The sequence below is a fragment of the Dromaius novaehollandiae genome, chromosome 1 (assembly GCF_036370855.1).
Source record: "Dromaius novaehollandiae isolate bDroNov1 chromosome 1, bDroNov1.hap1, whole genome shotgun sequence".
NCBI lineage: Eukaryota > Metazoa > Chordata > Aves > Casuariiformes > Dromaiidae > Dromaius > Dromaius novaehollandiae.
Window position 1 is genome coordinate 209,322,769 of NC_088098.1, and position 16,758 is coordinate 209,339,526.

At 38.0% G+C, this 16,758-nt stretch overlaps 2 long non-coding RNA genes across 2 annotated transcripts in view; both read left to right on the plus strand.

Moving 5' to 3' along the window:
* The window catches only part of LOC112988553 (uncharacterized), a 52,404-nt gene that overhangs the window by 31,033 nt on the left and 4,613 nt on the right, over positions 1 to 16,758 (plus strand). The gene's annotated exons all lie outside the window — the stretch shown is intronic.
* Positions 4,569 to 10,706, plus strand: LOC112988586 (uncharacterized). The gene is made up of 3 exons (XR_003260573.2): positions 4,569 to 5,084; positions 9,332 to 9,544; positions 10,401 to 10,706. It is a non-coding gene; the product is annotated as an uncharacterized LOC112988586 (long non-coding RNA).

Here is a 16,758-nt window from a genome sequence, read left to right on the forward strand (position 1 = left end):
GCATTGCATGGAGATGCGGTAATAGAAGTAATGCAATAGATAGTGGGCAAGGTCTCTGGGTTCAAGTTCTGACTGATGCACTTATTCAGCTTTGTCCGAGCCATTATTTCTGTGCCTCAGTTTTAGCAGTTCAGGTGAATAAACTGTAAACAAGGTCTGGATCGATGCTGTGAGGCTGAAACATAAACAAATATACAATGTGAAAAAAATAGTCTTATGAAAAAATTACTGCCACACAGTAAAAAATGCCCAGAGTTCTGCTCTTAGACTTGTTTGGGGGCATGCGGAAACTCTGATGTATTTACTGCCCAGCTTCAAAGGGATAACTATGTGAGGATAACTATGATAAGACTTAAATGCTCTGTGATAGCAGAAGTGGTTGGCCATAGAAAATCATTATGGATTTGATACCAGCCTTTTTTCAGCTCTTGAATTTGATTAAATAGATATCATTTTACTCAGGATAAAAGTCCCAGTTCTAATATAGTTTTCCCTAAAAAAAAAAAAAAAGATTGTATCTCATGTTTATAGATTAAATCTCAAAAATATGTTCAAAGTAGCTTATATATTTAAATATTTGAATCTGCCTTTTTTAATTACACTTTTTTTTCTAATTGCATTCTTTGGGAGCTGAGTTATAGATGTATTTTTAATGCATAGGTTTGGCAGTCTTATACTAAATGAATCGTCACCCAAAGGTAAAATGAAAAGAATATTATAAGTCTTAAAATGGGAAAAGAACATTTTATACAGCAAAGCAAGGTTAAAACTGAACTCTCTCTACGTGTGATAGAAAGAGAGTTGGATGTCTCTCATTTCTCAAATGTCTTGGCAGAGTTTGAAACCACTTTTTGACGTGGTCATAAGTTAGCTACTGTGGAATTAATCCCCAGTGCAAAGCTAGACTATTTCAATATGTGGTAAAAAGACAGAGAATTAGTTTTCTTAACCTCATTTATCTCAGCAGTTCCCCAGTCTGAGATGCATCCTGAGGAGGGCTCTTTGATTTAAAATAATTACTTATTAATATGTTTGAATTAACAAGAAAAATTGAGTAGCTATTGAATTTCTGGATACAACAGAATGAATGCTAGCTTGAGCTTTGAAGTTCAGATTAGAATGTGCTGTCCTGAAAGTCAATGTTCCTCTTTTGGGGAGTGATTTTAATCTTTGGGATATGTTGACTCTAATTCTCTTTGGTGGAGGAATGTTCTTGGGGACACAATCTAACAAACTATCTGTATGTGACAAAAGACATAGCAGAGTTTCCAATTTCCTTCTCTAGCATTCTCACTTCAAGTTAGTAGATAAGTTTCTGCAGCTGAATTTCTGTATGAAGTTACTCAGCACCCTCGCTGTTGTGACCTTTCTTCAGAGGATTAATGCGCTGTACTTAGTACAAATGGAAGGCAAAGATGGATCAAAGGGGACAAATGGGAAGGGTGAACTTTCTTTTCTCTCCAAGGAGGCTAAACTGTGGTTTCTGGGGGATTCCTGGCTTGTGATAAAGGGTGATGAAAAGAAATGACACCCGAAGCTTTATTCCAAGTTTCTGGTTTGTGAAAACACCTGTGGGTTACATATGCCATAAAATGTTGCAGTGTCAGTACATATACACATTTGTATATATGATTTGTGTACTGAGTAGAATTTGATTTCAGTTGGCAGTTCCTCAGTTTCTCAGTGTTGTCATAATTCAGGACAATAAAAGAAAAATTGGGTTTATGTTCTTAACTCCTATGTATCAGAGTGAAATGTCAAAGGGCTGGAATCTATTCATGTGCTTAAGAAAAAAACCGTTGGGCTGTGTACATCACTCTAAAGGATACCTCCTACCCCCAGAACAAGTAGTGAGATTATTGTTCAGAATAGTGAGATGAAATGAAAAGGTTGTGAACCAGAAGGCTTGTCCACTTTCCAGAACATACTTGCTTTACTGGCAAAAGGCTGCCTGCGGCCTGTTTTTACTTTCTACAGATGCAGTCTGAATGTATCTCTATCTGTGTTGCTGCTCAGGCTTTCCAAAGCTGACACTCTCTTGCCTTGAAGGCAGAACATTGGTATTCCCCTTAGTCTGAGAGAAGGAGATTATTACCTGAACTGACATAAACCCAGGTCCACAGATTCACAGTGCATGGATAATTCCTAGCTGTCTGAAACCCATTAAATGCAAAGGTGATACATGCTTGTATTGCAAAACCAAAAGTGCATTGAAACTGAATGGCTTATGGCTCTATTAAATAATGTTTACTAGTTCAGAAGAACATAAACATCCTTCCTTTTTTTTTTTGCTGGTTTATAATAGTTAAAAAAGTGCATATGTGAATTTCGGTTCATACTGACACATTCAGAAGATCCACCAGAACTAAGTGCTAATGTTAACATAAAAAGCTAATGAGGCAAAATTTATTTCTGAGGTGAAAGCGTGAATGAAGACCATGTACTACCAAAATCCTAATTAAGCCCAGTAGCAACACACAAATGCAGCAATCTTCATTTACAGTGTTTCAGTCTAGAGGTATTTGACTGATTTATGGCACAGTAACCGAACACAGAATTTGACCATTTTACCTAAGAAAAATGGAACTTCTCTTTAGTGCATATGCATAATCATATTTAGGGCAATGGACTAGAGAAAGAACGAACTAGCAAATGTGTATTGCAAGTGACTGAGATTCTTCCACTTGGACACCTGGAATGCATTCACTGACTTTTTCTCCTTTGCAGATAGGGAGTCCAGGAATTAGACTAAAAACACTGAACAGCCTCGGTATTTCCCTTTGTTGCTGCTATTTCAGCCCCATGTTATAGACACACAAATTCCATGATTTGTGATTCTGTGATTCCAAGGGGAATCATTATTGTTGTGATTAATATTAGCTACTGAATTATAATTTTTAGAAAGCTAAGCACGATAGAAATAGCTATATGACTGCTCACATTAGAGATAATAGATGAAATAATATGAACCTGGCAATGCTCTGAGTCTAGGTGATGTCCTCTGATCTTACAGCTGGGTCTTGTAAAACTCCCACTTTGTACAACATCTGTTTTCTATTATGTTGCATGTATTTTAGCTACCTAACTCATTCTGCAGTTTCCAACTGTAAAAGTGTTACTTTTACAAATAAGACAATTTCAAAAGGCATCTCTCTACTGAGCAGTGACTCTTGATCTCTAGGGAATCAGAAACAAGTGTTACTAACACTGACAAAGTTTCAATAACAGTGCTCTGTCTGTGTGCAGTGTTGAAGACAATCGCTTCCTTTCTCTGGACAAGGACAGCTTTCTTTAGTCTTAGACCCCTTACTCTTTTCTGCACCTGCTGCTTTTTCTTCCCATTTGCCACTCTAAAACTTCAATAGTGCCCCTTGATTTACAGCTGTGTAACCTAGTGATCCTTCTATGAAGGACAGGGAAGTAGATACCATTCATTAGAGCAATCAGTAGATTCATTATTACAACTGGCAAATGTCGGAAAGTGAAATCATATTAATGGATAAATACAAAATTTTTTGGATGTTCAATCCAAGCATTACTCACTTAGAATATCTACCCAGGATACCTTGTCTGATGTCATTGGGTGATCCAGTCAGGGTAGTGAGAGTTTCATAGTGTAGTAAGGATTTTAACGGTTCTTTGAAGAGAGCTCATGGAGTCCTCTGCAGATGCCTAACACATCCTAACACTACCATGTCATTTATCATTTTTGTACCATATGTAGAGAGCAAGCAAACAAGCCTTGCAGTTGTTCTAGTGATTATGGACCTATATATGTATAGATGAACATTGTAAAAATGATCTATCTCTGTATTAATTGTACATAGGGAGACCAGAATAAGGCTTTCAGGAAAACTTGGATCATATGACAGAAATCCATTTAAATAGGAATGTATCCTCTGTTGCTGTTAGTCTGCTGAATAGTCTAGTATCTATCCTCAATCATTAAGTCATTTATTAATAAGATGATGAAGGACTGTGATGCTACTGCATTTTCTTGGCAGTTTAACTAACCAAGAAAACTGATGGCAAAGGCAATTGCAAGCTGGTCCACAGTAGACATGCAGGGTGAATAAATATGTCAGCTCACAAATTTTGTGCCTTTAAATATTTCTGCTATCATTTGTGCCTTTGTACAGGAATTGTTTGACTAAGGCTCTGTGTCTCTCGTTAGGTAGGAGATGGTATGAGATCAGCCAAATGCATTCCTACTGGCTTAAAATGTATAATCTGAAAAGGTGTCTGTTTGAGATGTGCATTTATACACTATGAAAAAGGGATGTACTGTGCAGATCCCATACAGTAGGCAATTCAAACTGTCTCCTTTTAATGCAAATATTAAAAAAATATAGAATTGTTGACAAAAATGCTTATGCCTGTCTCTGAAATTCCTGCTCTTGTCATTCTACCTTCTTAGGGTTAGAAAAGAGGGGAGGCATACACTGATGATGGTTTTTGTACTGTGGGTTCTCTGAAGCTGAGATTGATGCTTGCCATCTGTATAACACTTACCACAGTCAGAGGCCTAATCTGGTTGATGTCCCTTAGCACTTCTGTAACAAATTTAAATTTTCAACCTCCATGTCTATTTCAGGCTGTTCTAGACTGAGGAGTTGGTCTCCTCTATTTGATGCAAGCTGTGTGTTTTCCTTTTTCCCATGCTGTGTCAATCTAGTTTCTTATGTTGCAAGTGTGTGAGGAGTTGTATTTCAAAGAAAAGCCATCATGGGTGAATAAGATTCAATTTATGCTGGGATTGATCCTAGCCTATTCTGGATGCTGAACATTTTCCCCGTTGTAAGGTGTTTAAAAAAGTGTCATAATGGAAACACATAGGAAACAGAGTAGAAGGCAGAGAGGAAGTCAGGCAGATAATGTATGCATATGGTCTTGTCATAGAAGTCACATCTGTGGTGCAGTTTAGTGGAAGATAACTCATAGACAACTTCTGTTTTTTAAGACACAGGATATGGCCTGGCCTAGGGCCATACTGCTTTGTCCAAATCCTCTTACTCCACTATGCAAGAATCACAGCCATAAATCAGCGTCAGAACAAAGACAGATGAACAGATAAGCTCTGGGAGGTGAGTTGTTTAACACTGTGACCCTTTTTAAACTTACATCCTTTGGGTTAATTAGAGCAGCTACCACAGAGTTATGCTACTTGGCTTAAATTTCATTATCAATGACACAGAATGAATGTGTGACCTCCATGATATGCAATGACATACTAGAGACTGAACCAAGAGCATCCTAAGCAAAAAGGATTAAACAGTTACAGCTAGAATTAGAGAACTAGTGTTTCCTAGTTGGTGCTATAACTGATCTCCGTATTTGATGATTCTGGCCCCACAGAGAGAGATCTGTTACATGCATTAGAAATGGATTTAGAATTTTGTCAGGGTATTGGGGAGAACATGGTTCTTGGCAGGCTAAGTACTTCCATGGATTCAGCTGGATTGTTTAGTTCCTATTCTATTTTAGATCTCAGATATTCGTTTTGGATTCAGCTTATTTAAAGTGTAACAGCATCAACATCAGTCTTTTTATTCCCTCATTTGGCTAGTGGTATGACTCTTTAAGAATATTGTTTCGCCAGCTCATTTCCATCAAAATTTATGAAAACCTAATGGATCAAATGTTCTGTTGTGAATCTGTCAAAATCAATGGTGTTGCAAGTTGCAACAGGGACTGACTTTGATCAATGAGAGAAGAGAAAATGGCAAATAGATCATTAGTCATAGTTTTATACAGTCTTTTATTCAAGACTCAGTGCCAATCCCATGCCTCCAAGGAGGCCCAAGTTATTGATACAATTTTTATGCTGTATCTACTCTTTCTGAAAGCCTTGGGAAGCTAGCCATTAAAAGATGCTATTGGAATAAGAACTTTAAAAGGATAAGTGACAGCCTGGCAGCCAGATATCATCATCCTCTATTAATACAATTATAAATATTTTTATTCCACTTACAAAGTTTAATTATACTTGAAGGTAAATCTTCTAAATTTTAGTTTAGCTAAATTAACTGTGCCTCACAGATAGTCTATATGTCCTAACTCCCTGCTTCTCTAAAATCTTTATGCCTTTTGATGGAACAGCCCAGGAAAAGACTGGCAAAATCTGAAGAGTTTGTGTTATCAGTCACACAGATGGGCTCAGAATATTATGCAGACAAATAACACTGAGCTGCCTGCTCAGGTCAGCAGATTGCCCATTAAGGATAGATAATCTGTTAATGATTTAGGACACATTTGTGGGCAGAGGGGAGCAAAAGTTCTGGCCAAAGCTGTTCCCATTGAGTTGGATTAATACAGTCGCCAATAATTTATCACCTAGAGCACTGAGAACTGAATTGTAGCTAGCTAACTGGATATACTAGCTAAACGCACCATGCCAGAAAAAAGGCAGCTGCATACAAGCCACTGTTGAATTATACTCTGAGGATGCTTTGTGTTGGCTCTTTCCCATAAAGAGAATTGTGAAGGGCATATAGTAAGTGTGCCGCACCACTGTGAAATCTGATTTGTACTTCCTATCACTTTTTACTTTTACTTGTATTTCTTTTTCTGCAAGCTCAACATTAAAGTTGATGAGGTTTGCATTCCAATCCAGGTGGCTAATATTAAGTTATTTGTTGTTAGAGGCAAATAAAACACTGTCTTTTAAACACAGAAGGCACAAAAACAGGGGAGCATGCCAATGTTTAGACTTCAAATCCAGCTCCAGTTCTTACTCCAGCACATTACTTTAGTCTGTGTTCTCAATATATAGCTCTTGAGAGGAAGGTAAGTAGGCTGCAATGAACTAAATAAAGAAGTCAATAAAGAACTTTTCTTTGGGCCACTTACATTTTATTTGTAAATATCCTTATTTCTGCTTTCTCTGCTTCTTTTGTGTCATCCCAATGACAAACATGTCAGAGATGATATTTTATGCTTTGCATTTGCAATGCTTATAAGACTTGCACGAAATGCATTCATTTATGCATTACTATTTAATCTGAATAGTTATTAAAGGCGTTTTCTGTGTTGAAATTGAAGTATCCGTGTAAGTCATCATCCCAGAATGCTTTGCACTTTTATTACCCTTGTGGTGTTAGATATTGCTGACAGTAGATATTTAAAAGAATTGGTCAGAATGAATTCTTCTGATGTTTTTCCACAGCCATGTACTCTATACTGTAGACAAAAGATGTCTTCAAATCTGCGTTTCCTTTTGATAAGCTCACCTCAAAAGGAGATAGGAAACTGAAAGAAATCTTTTGTTTTATATGCTGCATCAGAAATGTGATGTGTATTTGGACTGTTTGAATAGGAATGGTGAACTGCAGTAGGAATGCTGCATTACTGAACTACATCAGGATTGGTAATGAATCCATGTATCCTTTCTTCCACTTACGAAACTAAAATACCTGGGTCTGGTCAGTTTGGCCTTCTAAGACTTTTGTTCTTATGCAAAATAAGTAATAGTTCTAAACTTAAAAGGGTTTCAGAAGTTACTCTACTATTTGTATTGCAAACATTTGTGCATTTGTATTGCTTACAAATCTTTGATTAGATCACAGTTCCTATGGGCTTGGTCCTATACTATCTTTTTCCCTGATGAGCTAACAGCCTAAATATAAAAGGTAGAAAAATACTGGCCTGTCCTGCTCTTTTGTCAGTAGAGTCTGAAACACATAAAAATATATTAAATGCAAAACCTTAGGAGAAGACCAATGAATTAAACAAGAATCAATATCAGAGTCTGGCTGGGAGAATTAAAAAAGTGACAACAAAAATGAAAGTCAAAAAGACCTCCCAGCATCCCTAGGGTTGGAACTATCCAATGTAAAGATTCACACGTCTATACCTACTCTGGGTACTTGGACATGCAAAACATCCAATGTAATTTAAATAGAGTTTTCTACTAACACGGCTTGTCCTGTTTCTAAGACCGTATTCAGATTCGCAGCAGGATAAATTAGCACATGTGAAGCTCTGACTTTCTATGGCTATACTGCTTCTTGTAGCCACACTAGCTTGTTTTCTGTACACTCTGTTGCAATTTGCAATGTAGATGTATCCTGGGCCTGTGATACGGAGACCACAGGAATCCTTGCCTGCAAATTCATGCCAAGATTCTTGAAAGTCTGGTTGTACAATTAAAAATTATTGGTTGTGTTGTGGTTACTACCTTCCTGCTGAAGGTGGTGACTGACTTGGTAATCACTGCTAGCCATCTACATCTGGGAAGTAAACTGCCTTAGTTTTATGACTAACAAGCAGTAAACTGTTATCCTATAGTAATAAAATCACTTTTGTATGTAGAGCTTTATGCAAGCTGTTCTCTTTGCACATTGTATTTTTTTCAATATATACATGCTTAGGCATAACATATGTGCTTTCTTTTCAAAGTAGCACCTGTTCTCATTTTTTTATTTAAAAGAATTGATACCTTTTCAATAATAAATATGAAGAAGACAATGACAGAGCTCTTTATACAGTGTGGGATAAATCAGAAAATCTAAAATAGAGCCTTGTATGATATTCAGCCAGGAGACACTGCTGGTAGCTTTGGGACTGGGAGTTTACAACACTAAACTGTTTCACATCAATTGTTTCTTTCCATAAATCCCCTCTCTGAGAATCAGGCAGCCAGAAGATGACATTTAGGCTGACCTTCCAAGAAAACAAATTTTGTTTTTATTATTTTAACAAGGGCTACAGATGATTATCTAAACATCTGCTAAGCTTGACTAAGATTCCCTGAGTTTGACATTTGATATGACAAATGAATGCTAAATATATTAATATGAATTATTATTATGTTTTTAAAAGTAAAATGGAAGTTTTCACCCATCCTGGATGAGCAAAGGCAGTAAAGCCCTAACCAATGCTTGATTATAGTATGAATCCAAGAAACCATTATTGCAATGTTAATGGCACTGCCTTAGTTTAAAGCATTAGCGTCTGTAGTTTGGGGTAGGTAGGTTACATATTTCATATTGGTGTAAAATTTACAGAATGTTGCACCTTTTAAAAGCTGCATAAAAGCCAGTCAGTGGCCTGGAGAGTCACACAGAGCCTGTAAACATGAGTCATCCTGGATCAAAGTAGTAACTGAGGATATGAATTAATGAGTGAAGAAATGTGGTTACAAAATGTGTCTATTTAGAAGGAAGAAGTTCTTCTGATCGCAGTCACAATGTTCCAGTCACCTTTAAAACAAAATCAAAATCTCAATACAAAATTGCATTAAAAAGCTTTAAAGCTTCACACATTTTATAAAAAGTCATGAGTTAGCTAAATGCATTTAGCTGTGAAACCCTGTGAATTGTTTTACCCACAGGAAATATATTAATAAAATCCAAGTGTCTCAGACATTTTTATGAGTGGGCTCCCTTGGCTGTCGGTGAAACTACTGAAGATCACATAGGTCCTGAAGGGAGTGAGCAAGTACGGCAAAGCTTCGGACAACTGATGAAGTTACTGCCTCCAGTTGTCTGCTGCGCAGAGGATGAGGCCTTTATGGATTAACTCTATTACTCTGAGTACATTAAAGGTAAGTTGGCTTCCATAACGCATGAGGCTAATCAGCCATTTGGCCATCTCACTGCTGGAGGGGGCAAAGAAGCTGGAAGTACTAGCTTGGTCAGCCCTCCTCAGTGCTGTTGTTATTGCTTTCATCTACTAAGTCAGAGTACAAAGAACAGTTTACCAGAGCAGCATGGGGCTCATCATTGCAAGCAAAAGGCCTCAGTATTTATCCTGCTTTACGGTTGAGACTGTTACTTTGCTGATCTCATAGCTGTTGTAGATACTGATGCCTAATCTAGCTAATCTGAAACTGTGATTCAAATTTAGACACCTCTCCAATCTCTTTTAAAAATGTGACTCACCACAAAGTGCATACTAATACCTGAGTGGTTTTTTGGCTTTGATTTACCACTGGGAGTTTAAAGAGTATATAAAGAAAAAAAGGAGACAAAAAAAACCCCAAATATGCACCCCCAAATCTATAGTTTACACATCAATGAGCTGGCGTTCAAGCTCCCAGTCATCATGACTGCGTGATTTACTCAGCAAGGCTAGCATCCCTCTCTTCCGTTCTGTCTGAAATGAATTCTGTTTCAGAGCAGGTCTCTGGTTCCGCTGGACTTACCAAAATCTGTGCAATTACCGCTTAAAAAAGAGCATGACAACAGAGCTTGACAACAGTAGATAAATGCATAAGGACAGGTCAGCTTGCTAGTTGAAACTGTATTGATATATCCCTGCAGAGAATCTGGCTCACAAACAGATCAACAAGCTACTACATTTTTCTGTGAGAGTGAGGCTCTGCTAATGCTTATGCTGACTTATGGTGCTTTTGCTGTGTAAGGACTACACTGATTAGATCTGCTTCTGGTTTTCCCCAGTTCAGAGCAAGGACTTTATAGCAGCCAGCAAGTGGCGAAGCACCATCTGGATTGGAGTGGCACAGCATGGAAAGCTAACATACATACTGCACCAGAAACAAAGCAGATTTATCCTTATGTTCACTGGAAGGCAGCTGATCAGCTTCCAACAGACCGCAACAGTTCCAAACACAATTGAATAAAATACATATATTTGTTGCCAAAGATGGAGTTACAGTATTGTTAACATGGGTCAGGAAATGTCTGGTCTCTCAATCCCTGCTGAAATAAAAAGGCACTTAATCCTGGAATATGTTTGTTAGCTCCTCTCTTTCAAGGGATTCATGATGGATTTAGTGGAATGCCAAATGTCTTGATTTATCTTTTGAGGTTAATTAAACTTAATTTCAAACACAGGCTTGAAGATGACAGGCCAGATCTCTGAAGGACACATGCCTTCTGTTCCCTCCATTAGTGTGAATGCGTACTAGTTGATATTTTGGTAATACCTTCTAGATTTCCTATTTTAAGGTGAAGCATAGGATTCTCTTTGCAATGTTGCCTGACAGGCCCTTTCAATTTATCAAGCTCAATGTGTCTATTCCAGAGTGAAAGCTTTGTTTTTTTCCGTTAGAGTACTTAGTGGCTGAACCTTAAAAATAAGGGTAATGCTGGTAAAAATAGAAGTTTACTCAATTATTATATAACAAATATGAGAAGTTCCAACTTCAGAGGATTCCAAAAAAGGGTGGGAACAAGCAGAAGAAAAATAAATAATTTAAAGGAAATATAGTTTGGTTCTTACCGGTTTTCTTTAAAAAGCAAGAGAGATGATGAGAAGGAACAATTTTTAATTTTTATATATTACAGAATAGTCAATCATAACACTTAATCTAGAGCCCAAGAAAGGGATTTGTGCGTTAATATGTCCGTGCATTGTACATTTATTAATCTGATTCATTAGTAGGAGCTAGTTTGAATTTCAAGAAACAAGTAAGATTAGAGGAAGTTTGGATGAGATAGAATTTTTTTTCCCTTTAATGGGAAATTTTTGCTTTGCCCGTATTATAGCAGAACATAAGGATGCCTTTAACCAGAACAACTGCTGAAGCAATTTTTCCTTCTACTGCCTTTTACTGAGAGTTTATAGTGAAATATTGCTAACTAAACACACAAATTTCAACTTTTGAACTTATGTTCTCCTCTTCTTTTCCCACTAGGCAGAAAGGGGTATGGATGCTTAACAAGGAGGAGATGGAAGATAATTTTTAATTTTTGTAATGAACTGGCAATTTTTCTTTTCTCTTTACTTTCTCTCCTTCCCTTTGTTGGAAAAGGAGGGGTCACTGTAGGAAAAATGGGACAATGATCAGGGCAGAAAACCACCAGGTGAAATTTTATTTTGAAAAAGAAAGCAATTTTTACTCCACATTTTATTTATTTTTCATTAACAATTCTTATTGGAACAATATGGAAAGTTGAAAACTGAGCAAAATGTGGACTTTGTTTCTCTGAAACATGTCACTGAATTCCTTCCTCCCTTCTCCTTTGCCCTCAATCAAATCTAGTTAATGTGCAAGCTTTCTTGATGCTTCCTGTAGCATGATCATGAGGGAATGATCTAAATATTTATTAGAGATTTTAAATTTTGTCTTATATTTTCCTGTCCAACTCCTCCTGCCTCACTTATCAGCTCCTTGGCTCTCTGAAAAGAGTTTTGAATACACTGTGTGAAGGAAAACAGGAGAAATGGTTTCCAGAACCATAGCATGTCAAACAGGCCTACTTGAGGTAGGTTTTAAAAATGTTCTTGAATTTTAAGGCCTCATAACTTTTGAAGGTTCCCACTTTTTATCTGGAAAAGGGTCATGTTTACTGACCCTATGCTCCTTTTTAGCTGAAAACTGAGTCAATCCTAGAAGTGTTGACTTGAATGCTTACAGTGAGGTTGTATGTGTAAGGCTGAGACAATACAGCATGAGCTTGCAGCCACCCAGAGTCCTGTTTTCTGCTCCACCGCCACACCAGTTCCCTGGAAATGTACTCCTGCTGTTCCCTGTGTGCTGTCTCCAGAGCTCATCTGATCGCCTGAGTGAGCCAGTTCTGCTCTCTTATTTCAAAAGAATTAACCATTTCATGGGGTTAGATTTTTTTCCCCATGTTTTAGTGAGCACAACCAGCTCACAGATCAGTCAGCAGAACACCTGAGCTCAAGGAAGTACTCATGCTTAGGGGTTATGGGAGTCAGGACTGCCACTTTCAGAAACAGCAGTCTCCTAGCTGTAGCGTAGTCCTTACCTTACAAATTGACATATTCAAATAGCCAGTGGCTTTTTAAAAAAAAACTTAAATGGGATTGGGAGGTGAACAATAGGAACAGAGCTGTGTACAGCAAGTCTGAATGCAAAAGTAAAAATGACAAAACTCTTCACTTTTTCTGCAGTCATCTCCATGTTTCTCAAATGTTAATTAAGACTTCAGCACTCTTGCCAGATATCTGAGGTATGAGAATACGAAAAATCTTGCCCTAGGTTACACAGCAAGTAACTGGTGGCTCTCAGGAGTCTCTGCCTTCCAACAGCTAACTTCCCTGCTGGTGTTAGAGGAAACAGTAGCGTTGCTTAATTGAATTGGCATTCTGTGCCCTGTTCTGTTCCCTGTAAATTGCAGAACTCTAGTATCAGTAAAGGAAAAATATTCATGCTGTCTGAGCCAGGATTTGATTTGAACCAGATGCCCTCTTTGGTCCCTAATGAAGGCTCATTTCATTCGAGAGTAATTCCTTGACCTATCAAAAATTCTTTTGGAGGAAAAACTACTGGAGTTGACATGTTTGAAGAGGAAGCTAAAGAGAGACAGATATAGGTAAAGTTTCAAGGGCAGCCAGACTGTCTTGGGATCCTTTTCTACCCTGCAGTCAAAGCCTCCATCATCTGAAATTTGGCATCCAGGGGTACTGCGGATGTTTTTTCTTTATTTATTTTTGATTGCTACTTTATGCTTTAAGTTGCAGAGATGGGGAGCACTTTGCAGATTAGCCATGATAATTTTTTTCCCCCCAGGCACTGTCCAAGAAGCAGATTTGTTATTTTGTTTGTCATTTTTAAGTTTGACTGTTGGCTGTCATTGTTGATCTTTCACTCGCGACCTTTCAGTCTCCAGTGCTCCCTCCAATCTGCAGTTAGTTAACTGTGAATATATTTAATTAAAGTTGTGTCTCACAGCAGGGAAAGTATTAACAGTCTGTATATCATTAAGCTTTTTGTTTTTATTAGTCTTAGAGTGTTTTAGGACTCTCACTATGAAAATATCATGACGTCCCCATCTGCTTTCCCTTGACAGAAGCTGTAGCCAGTTACAAAATCTAGACTTTGAGTAGACTGAGCTGAGAGAAAACTGTTCTTCATCAACCTTGTCTTAATTGTTAAGCACTGTGACTGCAGTAATATTTTTAATTCATGTCAACAGATTTGCTACTTCCTTATTTAAAATATTTTAGTGGTGAAAGTTACAGTAACACCTGTGAATGATTTGTTCCAGGGCAGTCAGCAGAAAGTGGGAAAGAGGAATTATAAAAGAGAGAAAAAGGCATTTAGAGATTTGGAGGCATGCATCAAAAATGTCAATGATACAATACAAGTTAATAAGGGGAAGAAAGATTTTCTTTGGGGATGTAGTTACTTGATAGGATTTCATTCTCTTCCCACTTCTCTGCCCCCCTCTCTTTCAAACACACATGAAACAGTTGCCATTGGTATTCTCTGCCTGGGGACAGAACATCTAGCTGTTTGCCCAGGCCATGTTCTTCCATCTGTAAATCCCAGAATCCTTCAAAACCCAAATATGTATCCCCTATCATTACAATCTCTGTCTATCTTCTGCTGCATTATCAGTGAACTGGAAAACACTGTCACAATGTTTTCACCTTGTACAACCTTTGGTGAGATTCTCTTGACAGTAAGAACTTAAGCCAGCCTCTACATTTAATGAGAATTTAGAAATGACATCAGATGTGCTTGCGCCTTTAAAAAGAAAAAGTGGCAGAAGATTGAGGTGACTATTGAAGTTGTTATGAATTGTGATGTTTTAGAACTATTTCATTTTATCTACATGCACTGCTATACAGTACATACCTAACAGGAGATCACTGTTAATATAGTAAGACCAGTAGATTTCTTTACTGTATGTAAGCATAGGGAATAGTCAGATTAGTGCAAAAATGAAGTAAAGCTGTCATGAATCACACCTTTGTTTTATTTTGTGGAGGGGAGTCATAGTCTACTGTAATTAAAATAGTAAACTCTTGTCCAAGGCTGCAGGCTTGCAATCATAATTATGTATATTATTGATGAAAAAAACAGAATTTGTTTTGGCAATTCTGCACCTTCTGCTTTAGGAAACACACCCTTACCTTTCTGCAGAGAATCCATTGTACCCCTGTGTTCCTAGAATATCATCAGGTGGGGATTATTTCTGATGAAGAAAAGAGAAGGTAAGTTTCATCTTCTTGACAGCCTCTCAGAGACAATACTGCTAGGAAGTGGGAACATCTCATGACTGCAGGTATGACAGAATAGTACAAAGAGAGAGGCAGCCCTATCCAGAAATGCAGTCTTAAACTTTCTAAGGAATTCTACATCCTGAATGTTAAACTCTGCCAAGGATGAGGTGGCTGTTAAAACAGCAGGAGTCTCATAAACAGTGACTTGAAATCCTGATGCAGTGTTCTCATATGGTTTGTTTGCTTCCTCTGGCTCCCTTTGAAACTGCAGAATTAGCAGGACTATTAGAGTGACCTAGACCATTACTATTTTAGTGAAATATCTATTTCGTTATAACATTTTAAGAATCTTGAGGTCTTGCTGACCATGAACAAGATCTTATGGGCAGATAAGGAGAATAGTAAAGGGGTTCTTTTGTCTGCTGGATGCCTACAGAAGTGGGTGGCTATGAGGGGGACAGAGTTGAAGAGTTATTCATACAGATATAGTACTTCTAGGACCTATGTTGTAGCTTTGTCTCCAGTCCTGTCTCTGGCTGGTCTCCTGCTGCTCCTGACTGGACCGCTTGGATGGATGCTGGATCAGATTCATTACCTCCTTTGTCTGGGACTGCTGATGGAAACTGTTATTTGCTCTGCTCAGATACCATGGGAATGCACCCCAATCTGTGAGGGCAGTGCCTATGCTGTGGCCACCTTTGGCTCCCAGCTCACCCTCCCCTGTGGAGCAGCCCTGCTTTTGCTGCTCCTTGATGCATGAAATGTTCAGTTTTATTTTTTTCAGAAATTCTATGTAGGAGTTTAGATATTATATTATAAGCAGCCAGAACTCAATGTGTTAGGTTCCATTCAATCAATATCTTGATTCAGCTGGATATGGAGATGAAAATTACCACAACTGAGGTGGAACCTAGTCTCAAGATGCTTAGCACCTGCACGAAAAAATGTAGAGAATGAGATATATTTCATTCCAGAATTCTGATATTCTAATTGCATTAAATATGAATGTGTTACTGAGAGTTACTGCCAAATGGTAGGAGAAGAAGGGGAGGCATGAGGAAGAGATATTATATGTAGTTTTTAGAGAGGATGAAACAACTTTTGGACATGTTAAACTGACCTTGGTTATATGCAAGATGTTGCAATAAGATTTGAACAAGAAAACCCTTTACCAGTGTGATGGTACGTGGGAGGTAGAGAAAATGCGACCTGGACTTCCCAAGAACAAACAATATTCAGTTATCCATTCAGTTTTCTTTAGTAAGATTTCTTTCCTCCCCTCCTCCTTCCCGACCCCCCAATAAAGTAAATGCAATAAATCTCACTTATCTGGACCTCAGTGATGAATTTGAAAGCAGCAAATACATGGCTATGAAATATTGGGCAAACCATTTCCACTAGAGAGAAGGCAGTATTAATGCCATTGTGCAAGTCTTTGGAAACCTATGATTTGATGGACAGGAAAAAGGCTCATCTGGCTGTGTCTACAGTGCAAGGAAAAGGTATCTCATGGGGTGCCTGCAGTCCTGGTCTCCTGATCACCCAGACTGCTGTCTCTCTATCCACCCTGAAAATGGAGTATCTTGGCAATAGTGCTTACGCAAGTCTTGTACCACCAAGGAGTCAGAATAACACTGTCTTGCTGCACATTCAAGATGACAAAGTACCTAGCAGAATATCCCTGTTCCACAGTGCAGAAACGACTTGGTTATTCAGGGATTGGAGTGCGTACTGAACGAAGATGTTTAGAAGACAGCATGTTCAGTTTCACAAAGCACAGGCTGAGTGGACAAGTGATTGCTATTTGTAAATGCATTGGGAAGAAACAACAGGAAAAGAAAAGAACAATTTAAGCTAAAAGACAGTATTAGAACAAGT